The sequence below is a fragment of the Canis aureus genome, chromosome 21, assembly GCF_053574225.1.
Source record: "Canis aureus isolate CA01 chromosome 21, VMU_Caureus_v.1.0, whole genome shotgun sequence".
NCBI classification, from domain to species: domain Eukaryota; kingdom Metazoa; phylum Chordata; class Mammalia; order Carnivora; family Canidae; genus Canis; species Canis aureus.
Window position 1 is genome coordinate 49,202,146 of NC_135631.1, and position 25,956 is coordinate 49,228,101.

General features: G+C 38.2%; 1 long non-coding RNA gene across 8 annotated transcripts in view; it reads left to right on the plus strand.

The window, feature by feature from the left end:
- LOC144293060 (uncharacterized) overlaps window positions 1–25,956 on the plus strand; it is a 90,241-nt gene that overhangs the window by 22,333 nt on the left and 41,952 nt on the right. Inside the window, exons 5-6 of one of the 8 annotated variants that reach the window (XR_013360556.1) lie at window positions 21,580–21,665; window positions 22,624–22,771. The exons of 4 other annotated variants lie outside the window; for them this stretch is intronic. This is a non-coding gene — a long non-coding RNA (uncharacterized LOC144293060). Of the gene's footprint in view, window positions 1–792; window positions 1,029–21,579; window positions 21,666–22,623; window positions 22,772–25,956 lie in introns of those variants that run through there. 3 more of the 8 variants (XR_013360553.1, XR_013360559.1, XR_013360557.1) reach the window with 3 other exon arrangements.

Consider the following 25,956-nt stretch of genomic DNA (forward strand, 5'->3'; position numbering starts at 1 on the left):
ATAATTGTCTTTCCTTTCTCATGGGGTGTTAAAAATAATAATCTCATGAGCTATTGGAGAGGGAAAGTCTTGATAAAAAGAATAATCAAATTTTAGAACTAAAAGGGGCTTTAGAGATCAACTGGGAGAATTTGCTCATTCGATAGAGAAGGAAACATAGACTTACAGAAAAAATCCCTTGCCCACATTCTGACAATGTCATTTGGAGGGTGGTTGGCTTTCCTACTAGTGAGGCTTAGGTTAAGGCAAGGAATGTTTGATCTGAGAGTAACGGGTCATGCTTTCTTGGGACTCTGACACAACCACTCACCTTTAGGCATTCATCCCTCTCTATCTGGAAGGGGAGAGAAGCAGCATGGCTCCCTTGTGGGGTTAAGACATCTGGTTAACTTCAACATTTTATAATCCATTCTTACAAACCTTCCCTACCTAATACTATCCAGAGCTCATCAAAGTAGCCTCAGATATTTATAGTGGACTTATTATGAAGTATTTTTAAATGTAAAATATATCTAGTACATGGTAAGTCCTCATTTACCTTTTGATTTTCTCTTATCCTTTCATATTTCTACTGACCAACCCATGCTAGGCAATTGGAGTTTTAGTTCATCCACAAAATTACAGAAGAGACATGTGCACCATCAAAAGGTTGGATATGCAATAGATATCTGTTGGAGGGCACAAGACAAAAAGCCCATCCTAATGATATTCTAAACCAGATATATATCTTGCTTTTCAATATCTACATCTCTTTTTTTGCTGAAAAATAAAATCTTTTAATTCTTTCAACAGATGCCCATTCACCTTTTATCTTTGAAAAACAGCGAATCTTCTTGATGACCACAGTGGAAAGTGGTATGATTTCTTTGGTCAGTTGTAGATGGGGAAAGAAACAGTGACCCCCAATTCTGCCTCTCCATGCAGGTTTTGCTGTGCACAGTGCGCAGAGGAGGAATTCAACTTCTCATTGTGCCCTTATTAGAAAATGAACAGGTGCCAAACTATGCCCACATTAGCAGAATACAATAAATACAAGTTGTTGGCTCAATCTATTGTGCTGAGCACAGCAGAGTAAGGATAAGAGCATAACAATGGGTACTATCAAGATGAGAACCATGAAGCAGTGTATATATATATGTTTAGTTTTGCAATTTGAACTTCATTTATATACCCATACATAACCCTATCATTAAACACCAGGAAAGCACCTTTTAAAACTTCATCTTCCTTTAGAAAAATGCTTTTAATTCTGGATTGGCCTTTCTGGCATAATTCACCAAATCATTACTGTCAAAAATCAAGGCATGTGATTGCCCTACATGAAGGCCCCTTCTTGGAGAGACATTGGAAAAATAGAGAAAAGAGCCTTGTTGCTCCTGCCATTTGCCCCTTAATTTGATTGTGTTCATTGTTTTTGAAAAGCATGGGAAAGAAAGGAACAATTTAGGAAACAAAAGAGTTTGGGAGTGAGGTCCAAGACCCTGCACAGAGAAGGGTACCTCTGAGTGACTGTTCACACAACGTGGTGACTGTCAAGGTCCTTTTTACCACACAGAGGTGGCCTGAATCCTATTTCTTTAGCACACTTTGTTAAGATTCTCTGGCAGTCAGAGAAGAAAGAAATTTTTTTTCATCAGACAAAAGTTATTAGGGGATGCAACACTGAACATGGAAATTGGGAATTTTTCTGAACTCATAAGAATTAATGAGCACTTTTCAAGTTTTTTAAAACCCATTTGTGAACCTCCTTAGGGAAAAAGTGTCTTTAGTATGAGTGAGGGAAGAAGAAATTATTTGGTGCTTGTTGTTGAAAAAGTGGTTGTGGTATTTCATTTAAATGTGCTGACTCTTAGTTGTCTTCATATAGTGACCCCCAAGTCATTTCAAAAGGAAAAGTGTGACTTTCTTCTTGATCATGTGCTCTCTTCCTTTCCTATTTACCACTATCCACTCTCTGTTTTGTTCTCCATTATTTAAACCTTCCTGGGGGACTTTATTTGTGAGCATACAGCTGGCATCCCTCAAGTCCATTTGGAGTTGCCAACCCATTAGGTCCTTTTTCAATTAAGCTAATTTGAGTTAGGTGTCTATTGCTTGTAATAAAAAATAGATATATTATGGAAATTAGTAATTGACTTATTTCTCATCTCTTGTGGACCTGTGGACCAAACTCTGCTTTGTACCTGATTCTAGTCCCTGGGACCCTTTCTCCTTCTCCCCTCTCTTAACTTATATTCCCTTTGAAATTGTTCAAAGGGTATTTCAAATGGGTATTTCAAATATTTGCTTTTTCTTTGAAATAGAATTATGCATCCCCACCCTGTATTAAGTGATCTGCCCTACATGGCAGGGAAAGAGGATATGTGATAAGGACTTGGCCCACTGTGCTTTAGCCACTGGGTTGCAAATGTCCATGACATTAACTTTATTTAATTAGAGGTTTTACACAATGTGGATGGACTCAAACTCTTGCATTCATGTCTCTGCTATGAGAATCACAGGTCTCATATAGAAACTTCTCCTTCTCAGATTCCAGAAATGAGCAGACAGAAGAACTTACCAATGAGAGCAGAACTGAAGCAGAGCAACAGCCCTTCTTTTGTAACTTAAACAAGAAATATTTTTGTTATGTTTGCAAGCCACCAAATTTCTTGGGGTTGTCACTGTTGCAAAAGCTAATACATCTTAGCTCAGTTTGTCTAGTGCCGATTTGACCCAACAATTCTGATCTAAAACTTTCAGTTGGCAAGCTCCTCGTTACTTGCTGTTTGTCTGAATTTCATAACCTTAAAAGAAAAGGGCGGGCAGCTTTGGGGAAGCAGGAACAAGGGTTGGGGATCTTCCTCTGAGATTGCATGAGTTCAAAGACTCTAGGGCTAGGACCTCCAGAAATAATTGAAAAGCTATTTGCAGAAACTGGAGGAGATGCAGAAAGAGCAATTAAACTGTAGGCACCCAGGTCCTCTGTGGAGCAAAGAATCAAGAGTTTAGAATCAAGTTGTTGAAACTAGTAAGGAGAAGAGAATCAAAACTGGCAGACCTGGGAAAGATGTAGGGTAGGGAAAGTAAGAAGTGAATAATTTGTTAAGTACTCAATAAAGGTCCTTGATAGGGCCGATGTGACCACTACCCCATCCCCTCACAAATTTCCTCAGGGCTGAGGAATATCCAGTGGACTGCTTTGGTGCCTCTCAGGACATTCTTAAAAGGGGGGGCGGGGGGGGGGGAGATTCAGTAACAGTTTTTTCAGCCCACATTTTTTTATCATCAGTGGCAGTAGAACTGATTGTGATGTTGGCCAGAATCACATCTTCCTCTTTCATGTGCTCAGTTATTTCTCCCTTTCATATCATTTGGGTTTCACACACTGAGCCCTTTTGTAGAGGAAGGTTCTAGAAGGAAGCTGTGGGAAAAGGGGTTGAATGCCATGATGCTCACAGGTAGCCAGATTGTGTCCCCTAAATCCTTTGCCTGTTTGCATTTGTTTTGTGTTTTACGTTGGCCTGTCAGAGGGTGTCATGTTGGTGATTCAGGATATTACAAGAAATGGGAGGAGGCATGGTTGCTGTGGAATGGTGTGTTCTGGGTAGAAAGTACAGTGAATTGTTCCACCTCAGTGCTGAGAAGGAGGAGAAAGTCAGCCCCTTATATAGCCTGGCAGATGGGTAGCATTAGAGGTACTTCATTAGAAATGACCCACCTGTGTGATGCATGTCTGGGTGAAGAGGGTAAAACACAGAAGAATGAGGGCATGTGTACTTGGAGACAAAGACTTTGAGCACTGTTCTTCTGAACAGGAAATGAGGTCTAAATTCAGTGCTGGGGAGCCATCTGGCAAAGAGGGAAACTCTCATGTGCAAAGTGGTGGTGGTTAGAGTGGGTGGATTGAATGCTGGAAATCAAGTAGGGGAATAAAGGCCCAGCACTGGGCAGGCGGGTGACATTTCTAATTCTCTGCTTTTATTGTGGCTATTCAGGCTGCATGTTCTACTCTATCATTAGAATCTAAACTCCTTGTATACTTTCTTATTTAACTTCCATCCCCCGCAACACAGTATTGCTTCTTGTACTATGAGTGCTCAGTAATAACTTAATAATAATAATAATAATGGTGTCAACAAATGGTTAGTTAAATGAATGAATGATCTACACAACTGTCAGGGAAAAAATAGCTTTAAGGAGCTCTTTTCATAAAGTAGACTTATGCACAGAGTTTTCGTCATTGCTAGAGACGGAACATGTTTTAGTGAAAAAAATGTTAGATGATAGCCAACAAAACACATTTAATTGTTAATTCCAGGATTAGAAAAAGAAAACACAATAAGCAGGAAAACATTAAATAAAGAATATTGTAAATGGCTTTCACAACCATCATTTAAAAAGAGAGTCATTTCACAGAGCAGTTCACATTTTATCACTTCCATTAAAGATGTCACACCAGGGAGTTGTGGCATCTTTCTAACAAAGTCATCTTAGGTATTCAAGCCATTGTCTGGTAGCAAAGCCCTTAATCCTGCAGTATCTTCCAAGAAAGGCTAGTTAGTTCAGAAAGCTGGAAACAATTTTACAGAGCTGCCTAATTATTTAGGACTCCAGGGTAATTCTTAAAGGGGGCCGAGGGGTGTTAATCACATGCGCTTCTCGGTAAACCACTGCTGATGTTTTACTTGCATCAAAGTTAAGAGTTCATGTATCACTATAGGGTAGAGTCTCTGAAGACAGATTCCTTCTTAGAATAAAATGCCTTTGAAGAATTTAGGCTATATCCAGTCCCAGTAATGGTGTATGTACAAAGTAATTATGCACAGAATCATTGCATTTATAAGAAAGTTTGAATATTTTTAGAATGATGATCATTAGGTTTTATTTTATTTGGTTTTTTGTTGTTTTATTTTGTTTTTAGTTGCCTCGGGTATTATAATTATGCTGTGATTCAAGGTAGTTTTAGGATTTCACTATTTGAGGTTAATTTATTATTTTTTTATCTATAAAGGGCCAGTTAAAATGGGATTAGTAAAGCATAATTGATTTTCATCTCTTTCCACCCCATAAGTCTGATTAAACAGGACCAAGGGTGACAGAGGCTAGAACCTCTGCCTCCCACTCACCATTAGTAAGGCAACTGTTTTGATAGCAGCAGAAACAGACAGGCTCTGATACATTTACATTTTCTGACTGATTTTTAGCTAATGGTCATTACATTGGGAAGTATAATATTTTGCCTCACTTAACACAACGTTTTAATCAACTAGTCAATAATTAATAGATATTCATTGAGATGCCTCACTAGGATACTTACTATAGGATATAAAAATCATAAAGAACAACTCCTGCCAGGGACTCTTGGGTGGCTCAGTGGTTGAGTTTCTGCCTTTGGCTCAGGGCATGAGCCCAGAGTCCCGGAATCGAGGCCTGCATCGGGCTTCCTGTGAGGATCCTGCTTCTCCCTCTGCCTGTGTCTCTGCCTCTCTCTCTCTCTCTCTCTCTCTCTGTCTCTCATGAATAAATAAATAAATTTTTTTTTTTAAAAAAGAGTAACTCCTGCCCTCAAGAAGCTCATAATCTCATGTTTAATCAAAGAAAATACTTAGTCCTCTTTTGGCTCCAGATCAGGTCAACAGCTTTGGGAAAATTTAACCAGAATAATCCTAGAAATGGGAAAGAGAAGTTGATTTTAAGGGACAGGAAAAGATAAGCAGTTTAGTGCATTGGGATCATGTGAATGGCAATATCCTAGAAGCTGCTGAAAACAGAAGACCAGAGATCAAAAGGGTTTGTGTATTATACAAGCACTAGTCAGGATCATAGTTCAAGGGGAAAAAGACTCTATCTCTACCTTTCTAGGTTGTTGTAAAGCTGGCTTTATGAAATAAACTGACAGTGAGCAGATTCGCAGGAGAAAAACTATACAAATTTACTAACTCTTAACATTACATGCATGGGGCACCACAGGGAAAAAGTGAATACCCCAAAAAGCAGTGAGATATGAAAGTTTATATACCCATCTGAATAGAAAAAGGGAGAGGTTATGTAGATGATTTGGAGAGTAAGTGATTTTTAGGAGAGATGAATGGGCCTTTAAAAGAAGAGATGGGAGATATGATAATGTGTGACTAAATGTGTCTGGGTATGCTGTCTACTTCTAGTCTCCTCTCCTGTGATGAGTCCATCCTCCTGGTTGATGAAACTTCTGGGAAGGGCATTTATGATAATTGAGTTCTTTTTAGAGGACCTGTCTTTAGGCAAATAAGGGCAGCTCAAAGTGAGAAAGCCTCTCTTTGCATTTGCTGTTTTTCAAGTGTCTTCAGTTCAAAGTAATTAATACACCAAAGTGGCCCATTTTGGGGTGGCATATTCTGAATCCTTTCCAAAGAAGAAAAGAAAGCAAACAAGGTCCTTGTAGAACCAAGCACAGTGAGAGACAAGCAAATGTCCTTGAGTAGAGCTGCAGGGCATAGCTATGGTTGGGGGACAGGAGAGAATAGTTAGAAAAGGAATAGTTGTCTCCAAGCTGGGCTCCCCATTTCCCTCCCATTTCTAATTAGTCATAGACTCCTATTATTATCCCCATAGTTATACAGTATTTGAGAGGTTCAGGAGATCAAGGGCCGAAAGGTATTCAATTAACTTTCATGATGATGAAACAAATCAAGGCTGGTGAAACTCAAAAGACTGAGAGTTTGTCCGTGACTAAATGTATCATAAAAAGCTTTGTGTCCTTCCAAGATGTTGGTTATCTCCAAGGGGCAGGAGCACTAATGAGACCACAATTAAAAATGCAGTCTTTGAAGGGGCTGTTTATTTGCCGAATATTCTCTACATTTTTGGTAATAAATAAATAAACAAGTTAAATAAATTAAAAGCTCTGTGCCACTGGCCATGTGGGAGTGAGAGGCAGATGAAGGAATTTAGTGCAAATCCCTTTCAATCAGGGAATAAAAGATAGCTCAAATACATACTGTGTATAAATGTTTAGAGTGTTCACTTAAACCATTGGAAGAAAAGAGTCTTCTCTGAATGCAAGATGACATCTTATTTTGGTGTCCATAAGCTACCAATAGTGATTTCAGAGAATTTACAACTATTTCTTTAAATTTTCAGCAGCTTATTTTTAAAGGAATGTGTCAATTTCTCAGCCTTCCTACCTATTTCTCTAGACCCAGGAAAATTAGGCTACTGTCAGAATAAATATTTTCTGGGGTGTTGTGGCATAATTTGGGGTAAGTCAGACAAATTAAGCTACAGTGAGCTACAGGAAGCCATATCAGAGGAATCCAGGAATGGGGAGAATCTGGGTAAATGCCACCACACTGAAGTACCTAGTGTGGCCCAGCAGGCTCTGCACTGGAAGTAGTTCTGATATCGACCCTGGACAGTTATTCCTCTGCCTTTGTAAGCCATGCACACTTACTGCCATGTCCACGTGCTTCATGTTGCTTGTTCTCAGTTCCTACCACTTTGCTTATCTGAGTATGAAACACCACCAGGATTTTACTAATTGGAAACAGCTTAATATAATTAAACTGTAAGAAATTACAATTTCCCAGATTGTATTTATCACTGTCAAAAAAATAAGCAAAAATATTATTTAAAAACCTTGGCCCACCAATGAACATTTCTCTGAAAAACAAAAGGATTCTTTATACTTCATGCAAGTGCCCCACTCTGGCTTTTCATGATGGTCAGAGCTGTTCTGAGGGTAAGTGAGGCTTTTTAAACAAAAGGGAAAAGGAAGGAAACACATTTTTGACCACACACTTTGCACTAGAGGCTGTAGATGCTTCATAGATATAATTTCCATTTTATTCCATTTGTGGGATGCTTTCAGTACACTTATAATTGGCAGAATTTTCAGTTTTTGTCAGGGAAATAATTAAAGGAATTGGGGATGACTGGAAGGAGAGGCAGCATTGGGAAGTATAATTTGAGCCAGGTACATTTGGCAGGCAACTCAGAATTGATGAACATGAGAGGCACTGTAGGTCAACATTAACAGTCATCTCTAAGAGCAAGCCTATTTTATCAGGAAGCACAATAGCACATGGTTGGCTGAATTGTAAATTAGATAAGAGGAAACACAGATCAACCTACATTAAAGAGGGCAAGGAGAGCCAGAAAGGAATGATGGAAAGGAAGTCCAAGGAAATAAGAACATGGGCATTATCTAAATACCCTGTAAAGTTTTGCATAAATTTACATCTTCCCTCCCCGCTCCCCTGCCCCCACCAGTGGTGAGGGAGAGGACTTTCTCTCCAATTTTGCAATTGCTTGATGTCACCAAACTTTATATTGTTTGCAAACTCAGAATTTATCTAGGCTGTTAGAAGTCAGTTGTTTTGTGCAGAGTAGCTGGACAGGGCTCAAGGCGGGGATTCCAGGGAGTTGGCAAGGGTCTGCTCTGGATCTGGCTTCTGGTTATGAACTGTGGTTCAGTGTGGTGATTTATCAGGCCACATGTAGACATACACACACACACACACACACACACACACAATTTAAATATATATTAAGATATATAATATGTATATTATACTTCAATCAAATTTTTAAAAAAAAATGCCTGACAATCTAAAGTATATTGTTATAATTTTAGCTTCACTTTCCCCAGTTACCCCAAGACTGAGCACCTTCTAAGTTTTATTGGTCATCTGTATTTCCACTCCATGCATCTATCAAAAGAAACCTTAACAAATTGTACTGAAATGTTCATTTTCAGAGCTAAAGAAAGAATTTAGGTACTCTGAACTGGGAGTACTGGTGAGAGCCTTTGGACCTTACCAAAATCAGGGGAGTTAAATGACTACATGTCTATAGGATGCTGACTCCTGAGTCACATTCTCCTCCCAACCACCATCACTTTGTTGCTGCCAAAAAGCTGACAGCTAAACCTTTACTTTTCAGGGAAGGCACCATCTTGTAGAACATGCTCAGACGAAGAAAAAAAAAGACTTGAAAATATTGACATCAGGGTTGTCCAAGCAATGCTCCCCTCCCCAATACTTTAAAGTGAAACTCAAAGTTTGAAAAACCACCCATTAGCACAGATTTAGAGCTTCCACTTGGCTTTTTTTCTCCCTCCCTTAATTTTGAGCACACCACCAAGAATTGCCATCTGTATAAGGGAAGAACCATATGTATGAAGGAAGATAAAGAAATAGAAACTATCCAGGGAAAAAGAACTTAAAAACAAGGCGTTATTTTCAGTGATATAATAGATTAAATCAATGAAGAGAGAATGAGGTGCTATTTAAAAAAAAAGGGAAATTGAGGAATTGAAGTATGCTAGCAGAAATGAAAAACAAAAAAAGCATTAGAAAATAACATTGAGAAAATAAATATAAAATAAAAGGACAAGACTAAGAAAAGATGAGAAAATTAACAGTGTATAGCCTCCAATATTTAAATAACTGGGATTTCAGAAAGGCAGAAGGGACACAATGGAAAAGGAGAAGAAATCATCAATGAAATAACTCACAGTTTCTCCAGGACATAGATGAAGTCAGACCCAAGCAAGTGCATCACTGTGAAGTTTGTGTCCTGTGGACAATGAGAAAATCTTTCAGAGAGAAACAGAGATAGATGGCCAGGGAGACAGAAAGGCATTTTATGCATATATGGAAAGAGACAGACAACAGGGATAGAGACAGAGAGAGATAGCAACAGTGAGAAAGAGAGAGAGAGAGAGAGAAAACACAAGTCATAAATCTATAAATAAGGGAATATGAATCAGAATAACTGGTTGTTCCGACTGCAACATTAGAGGTTAGAAGACCAGGAAGGGTCCTGCATTATTTCTACAGGAAGATTTATTTCCAACTTGGAGCTCTAAAGTTTGTTAAACCAACAACCAAGGGAACGATAGAATAAAGAATAAAGATACTTTCAGACAAGTGTAATCTCAAAAAAAATTAACTCCCACCTACCCTTTCTTGGGCAGCTACTAGAGGATGTGCTCCAAAAAAATGAGGAAATAAATAAGAAAGAGAACTTTAAAAAAAAAAGATTATTTATTTATTCATTTGAGAGAAATAGAGAACAGAGAAGCAGGCTCCCCAATGAGCAGGGAGCCCAAGGAGGGACTGGATCCCAGGACCAGAGATCATGACCTGAAAGAGGACTTAATTAAAGAAAAGAAACACAAGATTCAATACCAGAGAAGTGAAGAGAATTCCCAGGATGATGGTGGCAGACAATCTTAGAATACAGCTTGTGCACCAGGTAAGGAGAGCAAGTCGTCCAGACTGGAGCAGATTTTATATACATATAAATAGCACAGACCTTCATGTCTGAAGCTCTCTAGAGAGTAAGCAAACACATATAATAAAAGCCAGTGTAGTCATTTCTTCTATTTGTATGACCCACAATTATGATGGCTTAGCTGGAATTCAGTGCTGACACAATAATGTAATATGTTTTTGACCTGAACTGTGACAATGAAGCTCTGCCCCTCTTAAATAAAAATATAGCAATAGCTTTGACTTGTGCGATTTCCATACTGAGGGAGAAATCTCTTGAGGAAAATCCAATTAGATATTAGACAATGCTTGTGTATCCTTAGATTATCTCTGGAGCAATAAATACCCTGAAGGCTTCTATAATGTTTACCACTGCAAAACAAAGCTGTATATTAAGGAGACTGATTTTTCATTGTTTATCCCTTTACCATATATAGATAATACCCCTTCAAACTGGATATAACAAAAACGTAGTTTTTAAGCTTAGAAAATTAATACATAAAAATAAAACAAAGGAAACATAAGAATAAAACAAAACAAAATTTGAAAAAGCAAAGCAAAAAGGCTCACTTCAAAAAACAAGAGAAATTATGAAAAATCTATAATTTTTATTCCTAAAGAGAATCAAGAAGAGATTAATTCAAATAAAATATTTGTTATCATGGAATACTAATTCATTCAACATGCTGTTCTGGTGATAAGGATCCAGCTGAACTCTGCAGACAAATCCTTCTCAATGTATTGTCCATCATAGGTAACAATAAGTGCCATGAAGAAAAAGATCAGAGAAAGATGAGTTGATCATTTCCTAGTTATGGTAATATGAAAGGCATCTCTACAGAGGTGATTTTAGAGCAAACTCTTGAATGGTGCAAGAAAAGAATGCCTACATATATGTGGGGGAAGAGTTTCAGGTCAAGAGTAGAGCAGACATTGTAACACAGAACCCTGCCTAGTTTACACAAAGAACAGCTAGTTTGCCAGTGTAGTTGGACTCACAAGGGATACCTAAGGGGGAGCATGGTGGAATCATAGGTCAATAGGGGAGGTTAGTCAGGGGTAGCTCTTATTAGACACAATGAACCTTATTAACGGATTTGAGATCTTAAGTGTATTATGCCATTGTAGGCTTTTGAGTAGGAGAACGATTTGATTCAGATTTTAGAAGGATCCCTTGACAGCTGAGCGGAGGATGGACCGCAGATGGGACAGAAGTGGAAGTAAGAAGATCCTTTGGGGGAGGCTATTGTAATAGTCCATGTGAGAAATAAAATGGTTTGGACCAGAATCAAAGTGGTGGAGAAAGTGTTCCAGATTGTTCTGAAGCCTAACTGAATTATCTGATGGGTTGGAGTCGAGATTTGAAAGAAAAAGAGTTTCAAGAAGGGCTTGAAGGTTTTTGACCTGAGAGAATTGATGAATGGAGGTGCCGTTTCCTGAAACCAGTGGGAAGAGAGGGTTTGAAGAGAAACAGTTAAATGCGGAGTTTTGGTTTTGAAGATATAGAAATTCTCAGATATCCAATATTGAGTACACAATTGTCTGTAAGACAACATTTCAGGGCAAAGTTGGAGGTTGGAGCTGAAAGGTAAGACTTGTCAACAAAGCCATGGAATGGATTGTGAATAGTGAGAACTATAGCTGGCTAAGAAAGAATAGTTTTCACAGCTGAGCAGTGGGACACTGCAACACCGAGAGGTAGGAAGATGAGGAGAACCCTATACACAATATCCACATAAAAAAATAAAATTGCCAATTTTTAAGTGTTTGTTAAAAGTTTGCACAAGAAATACATCAACATTTTCTCATATAACATTTAAAATACATACGGAGCAAGTGCATAAAGTTCTCATCATACCCCGTTGTTATTCTCTAGCAAAGAAGAAACTATTAACTATTAACTGTATATGTATTTTAATCAATTTCCTCTATATACGTGTGTGTAGGCAATTATGTGTGTGTGTATATAAGTGTATGTGTGTAATTTGTGCTTCTTACATGAATGGGATTATTTGCTTATATTGCTATGAAATTTACACGTAATGAGTCGCGGAGGGTTTTTTATCATCTACCATTATAGATTCACTTCATTTTCCTTTAACTTTGTGCAGATTATCCTATCGTATGGACAAGTATCCATTCAAGTATCGTATCCATTCAAGTTCATTCCTATAGGTAAACATATATAAGGTTTCCAGGTTTTCATGATTAGAAACAGTGCTGCAATGAAAATCTTTACCCTGCTTTCCGTACATTTATTCTCAAAGACAGATCTGTATGTAGAATTGCCAGGTTCACAACACATAATTTTTAAATGTTGATAGGATATTACCACATTCCTTGACAACACTGAATATTTCAATTTAATTTTATTTGTGTATATAATAAGTTTTTTTTCTTTACAATTTTTGGATGTAGTTTCTTCTAACCAACAGACCAAAATACACCCAGAATCTAGTGTATTGCTCTGTTCTGTTCACCTGTCTGATTATATTCTCTCTCTCTCTCTCTGTCTCTCTCTCTCTTTTTTTTTTTTTTTTTTGAGTCTCTTCTGATTTTGTGTAGTGTATATTTCTCTGGGGTCATTGTTGCTATTTTAGTATTTTGTTCTCTCATTCACCTGTTCTCTTCTGGACAGAGAGACAAGATGGAAAAACTCACCTCAAAAAAGAGAACAAGAAGCAGTACTGACTGTCAGGGACCTAATCAGTATGGATATAAGTAAGATGTTGGAACTAGAGTTCAGACTAACAATTATAAAGATGATAGCTGGGTTTGAAAAAAAAAAAGCATAGAAGACACTAGAGAATCCCTTTCTGGAGAAATAAAAGGACTAAAATCTAATGAAGCCAAAATAAAAAAGGCTATTAATGAGATGGAATTAAAAAAAAAAAAGGTGACTCTAACTGCTAAGATAAATGAGGCAGGAGAGAATCAGTGATATAGAAGACAAGATTATGGAGAATAAAGAAGCTGAGAAAAGAGAGATAAACAGGGACACCCGGGTGCCTCAGCAGTGCCTGAGCATCTGCCTTCGGCTTGGGGATTGACCTGGAAGTCCTGGGATTGAGTCCCACATCAGGCTCCCTGCCTGGGTCCTGCTTCTCCCTCTGCCCATGTCTCTGTCTCTCTCTGTGTTCTCTCATGAGTAAATAAATAAAATCTATTAAAAAGAGAGCGAGAGAGATAAACAATTACTGGATCATGAGGGGAGTTTGAGAGATAAGTAATACCATAAAGTGAAACAATATAGAATAATCGGGATCCCAGAAGAAGAGGAAAGGGGGGGCAGAGGGTATACTTGAGCAAAGTATAGCTGAGAACTCCCCTAGTCTGGGAAAGGAAACAGGCATGCAAGTCCAGGAGGCACAGAGAATCCCCCTCAAAATCAATAAAAATAGGTCAACACCTCAACATATAATAGTGAACACTGCAAATTTCAGAGACAAAGAGAAAATCCTGAAAGCAACTCAGGACAAGGAGTCCTTAAACTAAAGGGTAGAAGCATTAGACTGGTAGCAGTCCTATCTGCAGAGACCTGGAAGGGCAGAAAGGGCTGGCATGATGTGTTCAGGGTGCTAAATGAGAAAAATATGCATCAAAGAATACTTTATCCAGCAAGACTGTCATTCAGAATAGAAGGAGAGATAAAGTGCTTCCAGGACAAATAAAAACTAAAAGAATTTATGATCACTGAACCAGTCTTCCAAGAACTATTTAAAGGGATCCTTTAAGCAAAGAGAGAGCTTAAAAGTAACATAGACCAGAAAGGAACAGAGACAATACACAGAAATAGTGACTTTACAGGTAATACAATGGTACTAAATTCATATCTTTCAATACTTAGTATGAATGTAAATGGGCTAAATACTCCAATCAAAAGACATAGGATATTAGATTAGATAAAAAAGGAAAACTTTAACACCCTGCTCAGTGCAATGGACAGATCACCTAAGCAGAAGCTCAACAAGGAAACAGGGGCTTTAAATTACACATTGGACCAGATGGACTTCACAGATATATAAGAGTATTCCATCTGAAAGCAACAGAAAACATATTCTTCTTGAGTTCACATGGAGCATTTTCCAGAATAGGTCACATAGTGGATCACAAATTGGGTTTCAGCTGGTACCAAGAGATTGAGATCTTTCCCTGCATATTTTCAGACTACAATGTTTTGAAACTTGAATTCAATCACAAGAAGAAATTGGGAAGCAACTCATATACTTGAAGGTCAAAGAGTATCTTACTAAGGAATGAAAGAGTCATCAAGGAAATTAAAGAGTTTAAAAATTCCTGGGAACAAATGAAAATGAAAACACAACTGTCCAAAACCTTGGGGATGCAGCAAAGGTTGTCCTAAGAGGGAAGGATATAGCAATCCAAGAAATGAGAAAGATCTCAAATACACAACCTACCCTTACACCTATAGGAGCTGGAGAAAGAACAGCAAATAAAATAAAGCAAATAAACCCAGCAAGAGAAGAGAATTAGTAAAGATTAGAGCAAAAATCAATGAAATAGAAACCAAAAGAACATTAGAACAGATCAACAAAAGTAGGAGCTGATTTTTTGGATTTTTTAAAATATTTTATTTATTTATTCATGAGAGACACACAGAGAGAGGCAGAGACACAGGCAGAAGGAGAAGTAGGCTCCACACAGGGAACCTGACATGGGACTCAATCCCGGGTCTCCAGGATCACACCCTGGGCCAAAGGTGGCATTAAACCGCTGGGCCACTGGGGCTGCCCAGGAGCTGATTCTTTGAAAGAGTTAATAAGATCATGAAATTCCTGGACAGACTTATCAAAAAGAAAGGGAAAGGACCCCAAAAAATAAAATCATGAATGAAAGAGGAGACATCACAACCAACACTGCAGAAATATAAGCAATTATAAGAATATATTATGAGCAATTATGTACCAATAAATTAGGAACTCTGGAAGAAATGGATGCACTCCTAGAATATAAATTACCAAAGCTGAACAGGAAGAGATAGAAAACATGAACAGACCCATAACCAGCAAGAAAATTGAGGAAGTAATAAAAAAATCTCTGAACAAACAAGAGTCTAGGGCCAGATGGCTTCCCAGGGGAATTCTACCAAACATTTAAAGAAGAATTAATTCATTTTTCTGAAGCTGTTTCAAAAAAAATAGAAATGGAAGGAAAACTTCAAAATCTTTCTGGGGCCAGCATTACCTTGGTCCCCAGAAAAGACCCCAACAAAAAGGAGAATTACAGACCAATATCCCTGATGAACATGAGTGCCAAAATACTCACCAGGATACTTGCCAAATGGGATGCAACAGTACATTAAAAGGATTATTCACCACTGCCAAGTAGGATTTATTCCTGGGCTGCAAGTGTGGTTCAACATCCACAAATCAAGCATGATACACCACATTAATAAAAGAAAGGACAAGAACCACACGATTCTCTCAATAGATTCAGAAAAAGCATTTGACAAAGTAGAGCATCCTTTCTTGATTACAATTCTCCACAGTGTAGGGATAGAGGGAACATACCTAAATATCATAAAAGCTGTATTTGAAAAGCCCACAGTGAATATCATTCTCAACGGGGAAAAACTGAGAGCTTTTCACTTAAGGTCAGGAATATGACAGAGATGTTCACTCTCACCCTTGTCTAACATCGTACTAGAAGTCCTAGCCTTGGCAATCAGACAACAAAAAGAAATAAAAGGCATCCAAACTGGCGATGAAGAAGTCAAACTCTCCCTCTTCACAGATGACCAGATACCCTACATGGAAAACCCAAAATTGCTAGAATTGGTACAGGAATTCAGGAAAGTGGCAGGATATAAAATCAATGCATAGAAATCTGTTGCATCTCTGTACACTAACAATGAAACAGGAGAAAGAGAAATTAAGGAGTTGATCCCGTTTACAATTATGCCCAAAACCATAAGTTAACTAGGAATAAACCTAACCAAAGAGGCAAAGGATCTGTACTCAGAAAACTATAGAACACTTATGAAACACTCAGAAAACTATAGAACACAAGAAATGGAAAATTATTCCATGCTCATGGATTGGAAGAACAAATATTGTTAAAATGTCTATGCTACCAGCAGCAATCTCCACATTTAATGCAATCCTTATCAAAATACCATCAACTTTTTTCACAGAGCTGGAATAAATAATCCTAAAATTTTTATGGAATCAGAAAAGACCCCAAATAGCCAAGGGAATGTTGAAAAAGACATCCAAAGCGCATGGCACCACAAACCTGGACTTTAAGCTATATTACAAATTTGTGATCATCAAGACAGTGTGGTACTGGCACAAAAACAGGCACCTAGATCAATGGAACAGAATAACGGACCAAGAAATGAGCCCTCAACTCTATGGTCAAGTAATCTTTGACAAGGAAAATTGGACAGCCACATGCATAAGAATGAAATTGGACCATTTCCTCATACCATACACAAAAATAGACTCAAAATGGATGAAAGATCTAAATGTGAGACAGGAATCCACCAAAATCCTAGTGGAGGATGCAGGCCGCAACCCCTGTGACCTCAGCAGCAACAACTTCTTGCTAGACACATCTCCAAAGGAGACAAAGGCAAAAATGGACTATTAGGACTTCATCAAGATAAAAAGCTTTTGCAAAGCAAAGGAAACAGTACACATAAACCAAAAGATAACTGACATAATGGAAGAAGATATTTGCAGAAGTCTTATCAAATAAAGGGCTAATACCCAAAGGACAAATAATTCAATCAAGAAATGGGCAGAAGTTATGAACAGACATTTCTCCAAAGACATACAGATGGCCAACAGACACATGAAAAAATGCTGCACATCACTGGCCATCAGGGAAATCCAAATGAAAACCACCATGAGATACCACCTCACACCAATCAGAATGGCTAAAATTAACAAGTCAGGAAATGATAGATGCTGGTGAGGATGCCACTGTTGATAGGGATGCAAGCTGGTTACAGCCACTCTGGAAAACAGCACGGAGGTTCCTCAAAAAGTTGAAAATTGAGCTACTCTATGATCCAGCAATTGCACTACTATTTTACCCAAAGATACAAATGGAGAGATCTGAAGGGGCACCTGCACCCTAATGCTTATAGAAGCAATATCCACAATAGCCAAACTATGAGAAGAGCCCGGATATCTATTGACAGATGAATGAATAAAGAAAATGTGATATGTATATGTGTGTGTGTGTGTGTGTGTGTGTGTGTGTGATATATGATATATTATATATAATGGAATATATACTTATGGAATATATATAATGAAATATTACCTAGCCATCAAAAATGAAATATTGCCATTTGCAGTGACATGTATGGAACTAGCGGGTATTATGCTTAGTGAAGTAAGTCAATCAGGGAAAGACAGTATCATATAATTTCATTCATATGTAGACTTTAAGAAACACAGCAGAGGGGCATAGGGAAAAGGAAGGAAAATAGAACAAAGTGAAATCAGAAAGAAAGAGAAACCACAAAAGACTCTTAATCATAGGAAACAAACTAAGGGTTGCTGGAGGGGAGGTTGGGGGGGATGGGGTGCCTGAGTGATGGATATGAAAGAGGGCATGTGAAGTAATGAGTTCTGGGTGTTATAGAGGACTGATGAATCACTGACCTCTACCTCTGAAACTAATAATACACAATATGTTAATTAACTAAATTTAAATAAAAATATTTTCTTCTAAGTGTTTTAACATTTTCTTTTCTTCATGTAAGGAATTATTCACGTGGAAATTAGATTTTATTTTCATATGTGTTAGCAATCTAGTTTCATTCTGTCCATGCACTTAAACAATTGATCTAATAGCAGTAAATAAAGAGAGCTTTTTTTTCTCTGCTAATTTGTAGTGCTACCTCTGTCAAGTTTTCTGTTTGTATTTTTTCTTTGGAAAATTGACTATTCATTTTCTTTAGATTTTTGTAAGGAATTACTTTCCTGTTTCTTATCAATGCTGTTCAGAAACAGTCATCACATTTTCAAGGTATTTTAATTTGTGATATATTTTGTGATTAGTTCCTACTATGTAGTTATTTGTCTTTGGTTTTGGTATCTCACAACATAGAAAAATTTTAAAGCTTCATGTAGCCAACTCGGTCCATTTTTGTGACATCTAAATATTAAGAAGATTTTATCTAAGCCTAGATTCTAAAAATATTTAATAATATTTTCTACTGGTTCTTTTACAATTTTATTTTTTATTTTTAGATTTTATTTCCTGTTGGAATTTTCTTTCTATGTGGTATGATGAAGCAGTCTAACACTGTATTTTTTTCCCAAGGGGATAAAAAATTTTTCTAAAACTTCAGCTTTTCTGCAACTCCTCCCCAAACTCACTAGGCTCCTCCTAGTGTTGAAGCAGGTCTAGGGTTAAGAGGTCAAGTGCAGGAGAGCTTTTACCTGGCTGACTGCAATATAACCAATATAGTCTGTTGTTGGTTTCCTGGGCCAGGGTAATAGTATTAAATGACTCTTTCTCTAGGGCACTTGTGAGTTTCTCAGAGACTCTCCTACTGGCTGTTGCAGCTGTAATGCCCCTGGCTGTGAGCCTCACCTTCACAGCCACTCACAAGTCCCTTTACCTCGGCCCCAAAGATACATGTCTAGGTCCTCCAGACACACACACAGTACTGTCCTTTCTAACAAGTAACAGTCTCACCTGCAGTGTGACTTTTGAATGTCTTGCCAAACATTCCTATAATTGAAAAAAGCCATTTACAATTATATCAACTTTGGACCAATTCCAATTTACAAAGACACTCAAAACATTTTTGCATGGTTTTCATATACTCTGATTTTCCCAAAGTGAAAATAAAATACTAGGGAAATCAAGAGAATATTGTACTTTGTGTTCAGCACTTCTCCAAGGGTTGCTTGACATTTCAGAAGATCCCAGCAGTGATGACAATGAGGTCTTTGAGTCACTAGAACCCGCCCCTGTATCACATATATTTATAGCCACCATGTCCTTGATGATTCCACGTATAGGTACAAACATCCAGCCACTTCATTATGTCTTCTATTTTCGTGAAGTTCAGGCATTAATATATTGAAAATGTATTTCCCTTTTATGTTCTCCTTCATGTCACAGCTAGGGCAGTAGAGTGACTTTCATTTTTTAGGTAACTTTTCATTATGCATGTAGATAGGTTACAGTAACATGAATTTCATTTCAGTCTGCACTATTTAGGAGGCATTACACAGAATTTGTTATAAAAAGGGTCACTGGGTCTGACAGGGTTGAGAATCACTGCTGTCTAGCATGAATTCTGGATTTCTTAGCTCAACATCCAAAGCCCTTTATTTCGAGCTCTGTCTGTCTTCTTAGGCTTATCTCTCTTGTCCCTCCCCATAAGCACTACAACCAGGCACAGGGATCGGCCTGTCCTCCCTGGAACATTCCACACTCAGATGTGTCTCTCTGCCTTTCTACTCACCTCTACCTGGTAAGCCTGGCAGAGACCCACTGGCCTTCCTCTCTCAGCTTATGGGCTACCTGCAGATCTTTCTCAACTTGACCTTGGCACCATCAAGACTGTATTTCTGGTTAATCTGGTGTGTTTCTCTTTCCCCACCTGATTAAGACCTTGAGGACAAAGTCTGAGGACTCATCTTTGCAGCTTCAGATTTTTACCCTTTGTTTGTCTGGCATATTGTAGGATCTTAGTATTTATGGCATTTATTTGATTATCATAGGACAAAATAAGGAGACATCCAAATTCTGTGATGATATCAGCTCTCTGGAGGATAGGTCACTATGTGGTGTTGCAGGGGCACTGGGAAAAGGGTGAGGAGGAAGATAAACCTTTGTCTGGGCTTCTTATCCCCTTTTAGAACTCCTTTCCCCCATTTCTCTGTTCCTCTCTCTTATCTCTTGTCAGTCATGTCAGAGCATTTAAGCTACCCAATAAAAAATAAAAAATAAATAAAATAAAAAATAAATTTAAAAAAATTTAAAAAAAAGAAAAAAAAAAGAAAAACAGATTTTGGATCTTTGTGGAATACCGGCCATTTGGAAGTTGCTGTGAGTACCACAGCAAAAGAATCAAAGACTTAAAAACAAAAGAGCATTAGAACATATCTGATCCATTTCTGCTCCTCATTCTACCAAAGGAAAAACTAGCTCTGAGAGCCCGGAGGATTTCCCAGGATTTCCACCCAGAAACAGAGAGTAATGAAAGAGGTCTGTGCAGCACAGGCTGCCTGGACTTGGCCTGCACCCACAACATGCTAACTGTGGCTCTGGCATATGATTTCTCGTTCTGTCATCTTGATTGATATCTTCTCCCTCATGTCCCAGCTGAGGGATACTTCGAATCAAAGTTCCCACTGGAAGTCCCAAAATGTTAGCTATATCAATTCAAATAACTATTTTAATGATACAAATATGTAGCTACTTTTTTGCAGTATTTTTACTGTGAAAATTAATTAGTTTTTTTCAAAAACAAGCTATCTCATTGAATGAATTCAGTGAAAAAGCTTATCTAAAAGCATGTCTTGTATTAATAATTGGGTTACATGATCAGAATCTTTTTCCAAGATTTACAGTCCCCGTTGTAGTATGGATCTCAGAATTCAGATTTCTTTCCTTAGCACTCCAGGTTGTCTCCATGCTTCAAGGTTCAAAGCTATAATGAACTATTTCTCTTACTGAAATATATAGAGTCTTTTCTATCAATAAGCAAAAAAGTCTAGTTCTGCTTTCAATCAGCAGATTCATGTCTTAAAGATGGCCGCAAGGATTATGCCGATTAATTTTTGTATCTCTTGTCTCAACAAAAACGGTACACGCTCATTGCAGAAAATTAAGAAAATTGACATGAACGAGAATGGCCCATGTTATTAGAGAATATTTTAAATTTACATAAAATGTTTCTCTCCCAAATCATGCTATGGGTCACTAAATGTTTGCTCTTTCTTTGAAGAGGAAAAGAAATAAATGTCCATGAGTATCTCAGTATAATTGTGCAGTACTTGTGTATAATTAGAATGCAGTGCATAAAAACCCATTTTTGAAATGGCTGCACCTTGTTCACTATAAGCTTTCTGAAAAGCAGCATGAATGATCCATTGCTTTAATTAGACTACCTTAAGCTATGGAAAGTGGTAAGAGGAAAAATTACTATGCCTAGTGCTGGGAAATCCCGCATGAAAACGAAACAGAGGCAGCTAAATGTAACCCCCTGGAAAGAGGAAATTTTACTATTATTCTTTTTCCTAAGAGGATTCAGCCTCTAGAGTTAAAGAACCAGGCTTACTACATGGCTACTGGCCATCACATTGGATTCATTTAGCTGCATTTGTTGATACCTGGGTTTTTCTAGAAACACTTTCAAGAAGAACTGCAAATCCACAGTTTAGCATTGTGGACAATCAGCACAAAAGTGGGAGTCACTGGAGAATACAGAAGGTCAGTAAAAATTCATTCCATTATTGCAAATCCTTAGTTATCTGATGTCAGGGTTTTGTGCCAAACTGGTTTCCTGGTAAAGAGAGGAAGATAGAAGAGCATTTTCAAGACGAGAGGAAAAAAAGTCACAATCCTCTTAAATAATTGAGGTCAGTGGATAAGAAAACGGGAGTAAGTATCCCAGGCCCTGGTTACTGTCTAGCCAGCCTCCCATGCTGACATTTGCTGTTCTAAAGTAAATAGTTAATACAAACTAGACATCAGTTTTGCACATCTAGGAGGTAGGATGCAGCTGCACACTGTACTACCAATAAAAGGACAGGACTGTGAGATTTCTAGATTCTATTGTAAAATTTGGCCACCCCAGGTGAATTCTTATCTCTCGGTGGACTCAGGGATAGAATAACAGGCAGCAAGAGGAATGGACTCAATTAAGATGTCTCAGAGAAATAATCTGTAAATAGTAGAAGGACCTTTAGCCCTCTTTGGCTTGGTTGGTGGGCAGAAGAAAGGCACTCCTCAAAGTGAATTTGGGGGCCGATGTGTCAAATCCTTCCTAAAAGAAGATGGCTGAAAGGAGAAAACATAAGTGGGAAATATCAGAAAAGGAGACAGAACATGAAGGACTCCTAACTCTGGGAAACAAACTAGGGGTGGTGGAAGGGGAGGCGGGCAGGGGGTGGGGGTGACTAGGTGACAGGCACTGAGGGGGGCACTTGGTGGGATGAGCACTGGGTGTTATTCTGTATGTTGGCAAATTGAACACCAATAAAAAATAAATTCATTTTAAAAAAAGAAAAAAGAAGATGGCTGAGATATAGAGGATAGTGAGGCAGAGTCAAAAGTAGGATATGAGATTGATTAATATGAGAGGTTGAAAGATGGTGATTGGGCACTAGCCCAATCTCCATAGGAATTAATAAACAGTGACTGTTTTTTGACATTTTGCTTCTCACAGTGCAACCCCAGAGGTGTTGGAAAGAAAAGAGCCACAGGACTAAAGGACTCCTACATCTAGGGAAAGTGGGATCTGATTTCCAGTGGAAATAAGTAGAAACCCATTCACTTTATTTTGGATTATTTCTGAATACAGGTCATGAATGAGAGTACCATTTTTTTAAGCTATTTAGAGCGTTCGGGGGGCGGGGGGCATATACAAAGACCATCTATGGACTTCCTGGATAAAAGGTTAAAACAAACAAACAAAGAAGCCTAAAATCAACAACAAGATCCCTGCCAATTTTGGTATCACCTGAAGTAAGAATTCCTAGTCAAAAAGTTACAAATATTTGACTGGGATATTTGGTGGGAAGAGGGAAGGAAAAAAAGCATAACAAATGCTTCAAAGTGAAAAAGTTTTGACCAGAGATTTCCAGAAGAAACGTGAGAGGTAGAATGGCAGACGACATTTCCAGAGAAGTGATAAGAAGGCAGGAGAAGCCCTGGGAGCCCCACTGTGGGTCAGAACTCTGCAAACGCAGCCAGAATATACTCTTTCTTGGAATGCATCTCTGGGGAAGAAGGAAAGAGAGATCACCCAAGATGGTGATTGAGAGTTCTGTGTAGAGCAGGCTAATGCCATCAGCTTAATCTCACTTACCAAGGGGGGAGATTTATGACACAGATGTGCAGGTGCCCTGGATATGGGAAATCCAGGGACAGCCTGAGAGTGCTGGGGATGCAGGTGCTGGAAATCCAGACTCCTCAGAGCACCATCCCAGCAGCCCTGGGCTAAGAGGCCACCCCTGCCCTGGGAGTGATGCTAGTTTGCAAGACAGCTAAAGCCACAGGCATTTCTCCTTGCCTCCTTCTCAACCTTACAACCATCCAAATGTGCTGGGAGAAGAGATTTAGATAGAAACTAAAATGCCAGTGAAGAAGACAGTGCAATTGAGGTTATAGAATAAGAAAATTCACAGTGACTCAACAGAGCAAATGGAAAACACACACACACACACACAACTAAAGAAATAGTAGAAGAAATTCTTGAGACTTCAGATTGAAGTTCTCAGAATATCAGGGTTTGCTTTGCTTTTTACCTTGAAAACAAAAAGAGACTCACACCTAAATTTATTCTGATAAAACAAAGATAAAGGAAAAAAGCAGTAAAACTAAGTTAACTGCAGACCTTGGTTCATCTTCCCTACACTGGAATTATGCCAAGACAGTGGAGCAAGATCCAGAGTTTTCAGGGAAAAGAGTGTGGCCAGGGATTCCCAACTGTGACAATTTATCATCACAACACTAGGAAATGATAACCATACTCTGAGATATGTGAGTAATCAGAGAGGAAAACACCCATGTCATATTAAAAATACTCAAAGAGGTAAAGGAGATGAACAATAGTGATAACAAGAAAATAAAATAAGGCCCTCAGTGAATAATTACTGTTTAGATGGTTACATGTGACTATCATCTCAAAATGGTTTTAAAATCTGAGAAAATTCTCACATAATCTGAGAGGCAGAGAAAAAAGAAAAAAGCAGGCCAAATTCTTCACATTATATGAAGCACTAAGGCTTTATTGATGGTATTGACAGGTCAATAAATGTTTCCCGGAGGAGGGCGGAGGGCGGGGGGTGGGAGTGAATGGGTGACGGGCACTGGGTGTTATTCTGTATGTTAGTAAATTGAACACCAATAAAAAAAAAAAATGAAAAAAAAATAAAAATAAAAAATAAATGTTTCCCTATTCTTAGTGAAAGAAGCTCTCCAATAGACTATGTTTTCCAAATCAGTAGAAACATATAATAATTCAAAAAATGAAATAAATACCACGAAACACAAAAAAAGTAAAGAACAATACAAGAGACAACCATGAAACACAATCGCACTAACTAAGTGCAAACGAATCAAATTCCATCTTTGGAAGAGAACAGTTTTCAAATTGGGCTGGGAAAACAAAATCTAGCTAAATGGTGCCTTCAAAAAACCAGGTAAAATAAATTGAAGTGAAACGTATTTTTTACAGAGATGGACAAAGACACACCAGATGAGCACAAGTAGGAAGCAGAAGTGACGATATTAATACTGGACCAACTAGAATGAAGAAAAAGGAATCACTTGAACAAGGGGACCCATTTCACAAATCAAAAGCGGAATCTAAAACAAAGATGTAATTGCCATGATTAATGAAGGGACCAATGAAAACAGCACTAAAACATATGAAGCCAATTCTCTTGGGAATGCTCCTCCAGTGAACAAAACTAAAACGATGAGGGATTAGCTGCTCTTAAATGAAACAATTATATTATTTGGGTTTTTTTTAAAAGAAGCTATTAATGTTTAACTATTTTCCTTTATACTATCATTTATTTGTGTTTTCTAGATTATTTTATTGAATTATTTCTTGTTTTCTAGATTATATTATTGAATTATTTCTTGTTGAATAATTATATATATTTTTAAAGATTTTATTTATTTATTCATTTATTTATTTATTTATGAGAGACACAGAGGGAGAGAGGCAGAAACACAGGCAGAGGGAGAAGCAGGCTCCCTGTGAGGAGCCCAATGCAGAACTTGATCCTGGCACCCCAGGATCACACCCTGAGCCAAAAGCAACTGCTCAACCACTGAGCCACCCAGAGGCCTAAATAATCTTATTTATTTATTTATTTATTTATTTATTTTTAATAATCATATTTAAAGCCAAGGATTTTCGCTGTCCACCCCAGCTGCAACTCCCTCCTGCAGCTCCTGGGGCTGCTTGTCTGCTCACTGGGTGTGGACCTGGTACCCCTTTTGTGAAGAAGCCAGGAGATAACTCTAGCACTCACTATGGCAAATGAAAAGTCCAAGGATGGAGTCAAGACTGAGAACAAGGATCATGTTAATGTGCAGGTGGCGGGGCAGGATGGTTCTGGGGTGCAGAGTAAGATTAAGAGGCGGACATCACTTAGTAAACTGATGAAAGCCTACTGGGAACCCCAGAGTTTGTCCATGAGGCAATTTCCCATTTGATGGGCACCTAATCAATGAAACAGACACACCTACGGAGCTGGAAATGGAGGATGAAGGTAAGGTGATGCATCCCAGCAACAGACAGAGGTGTCTACTAAAAAGGAAACCTGATACTGTATTCCAGAACTCTGTTCCTCTAAACCAAGAAGACAGTCTCAATCAGAAAACCACAATTTGAATCCACCACATCCTCACTACTACAGTAGTTTTCTCTGTTTCCCTTCCCCACTCCTTTGTTGTGCATAAAATAACTGTGCATGTGCAGTTACTTTAAAAAAGAGAGAGAGAGAAAGAAAAATAAAGCCAAGGATTTTCTTTTAAGTAGAAC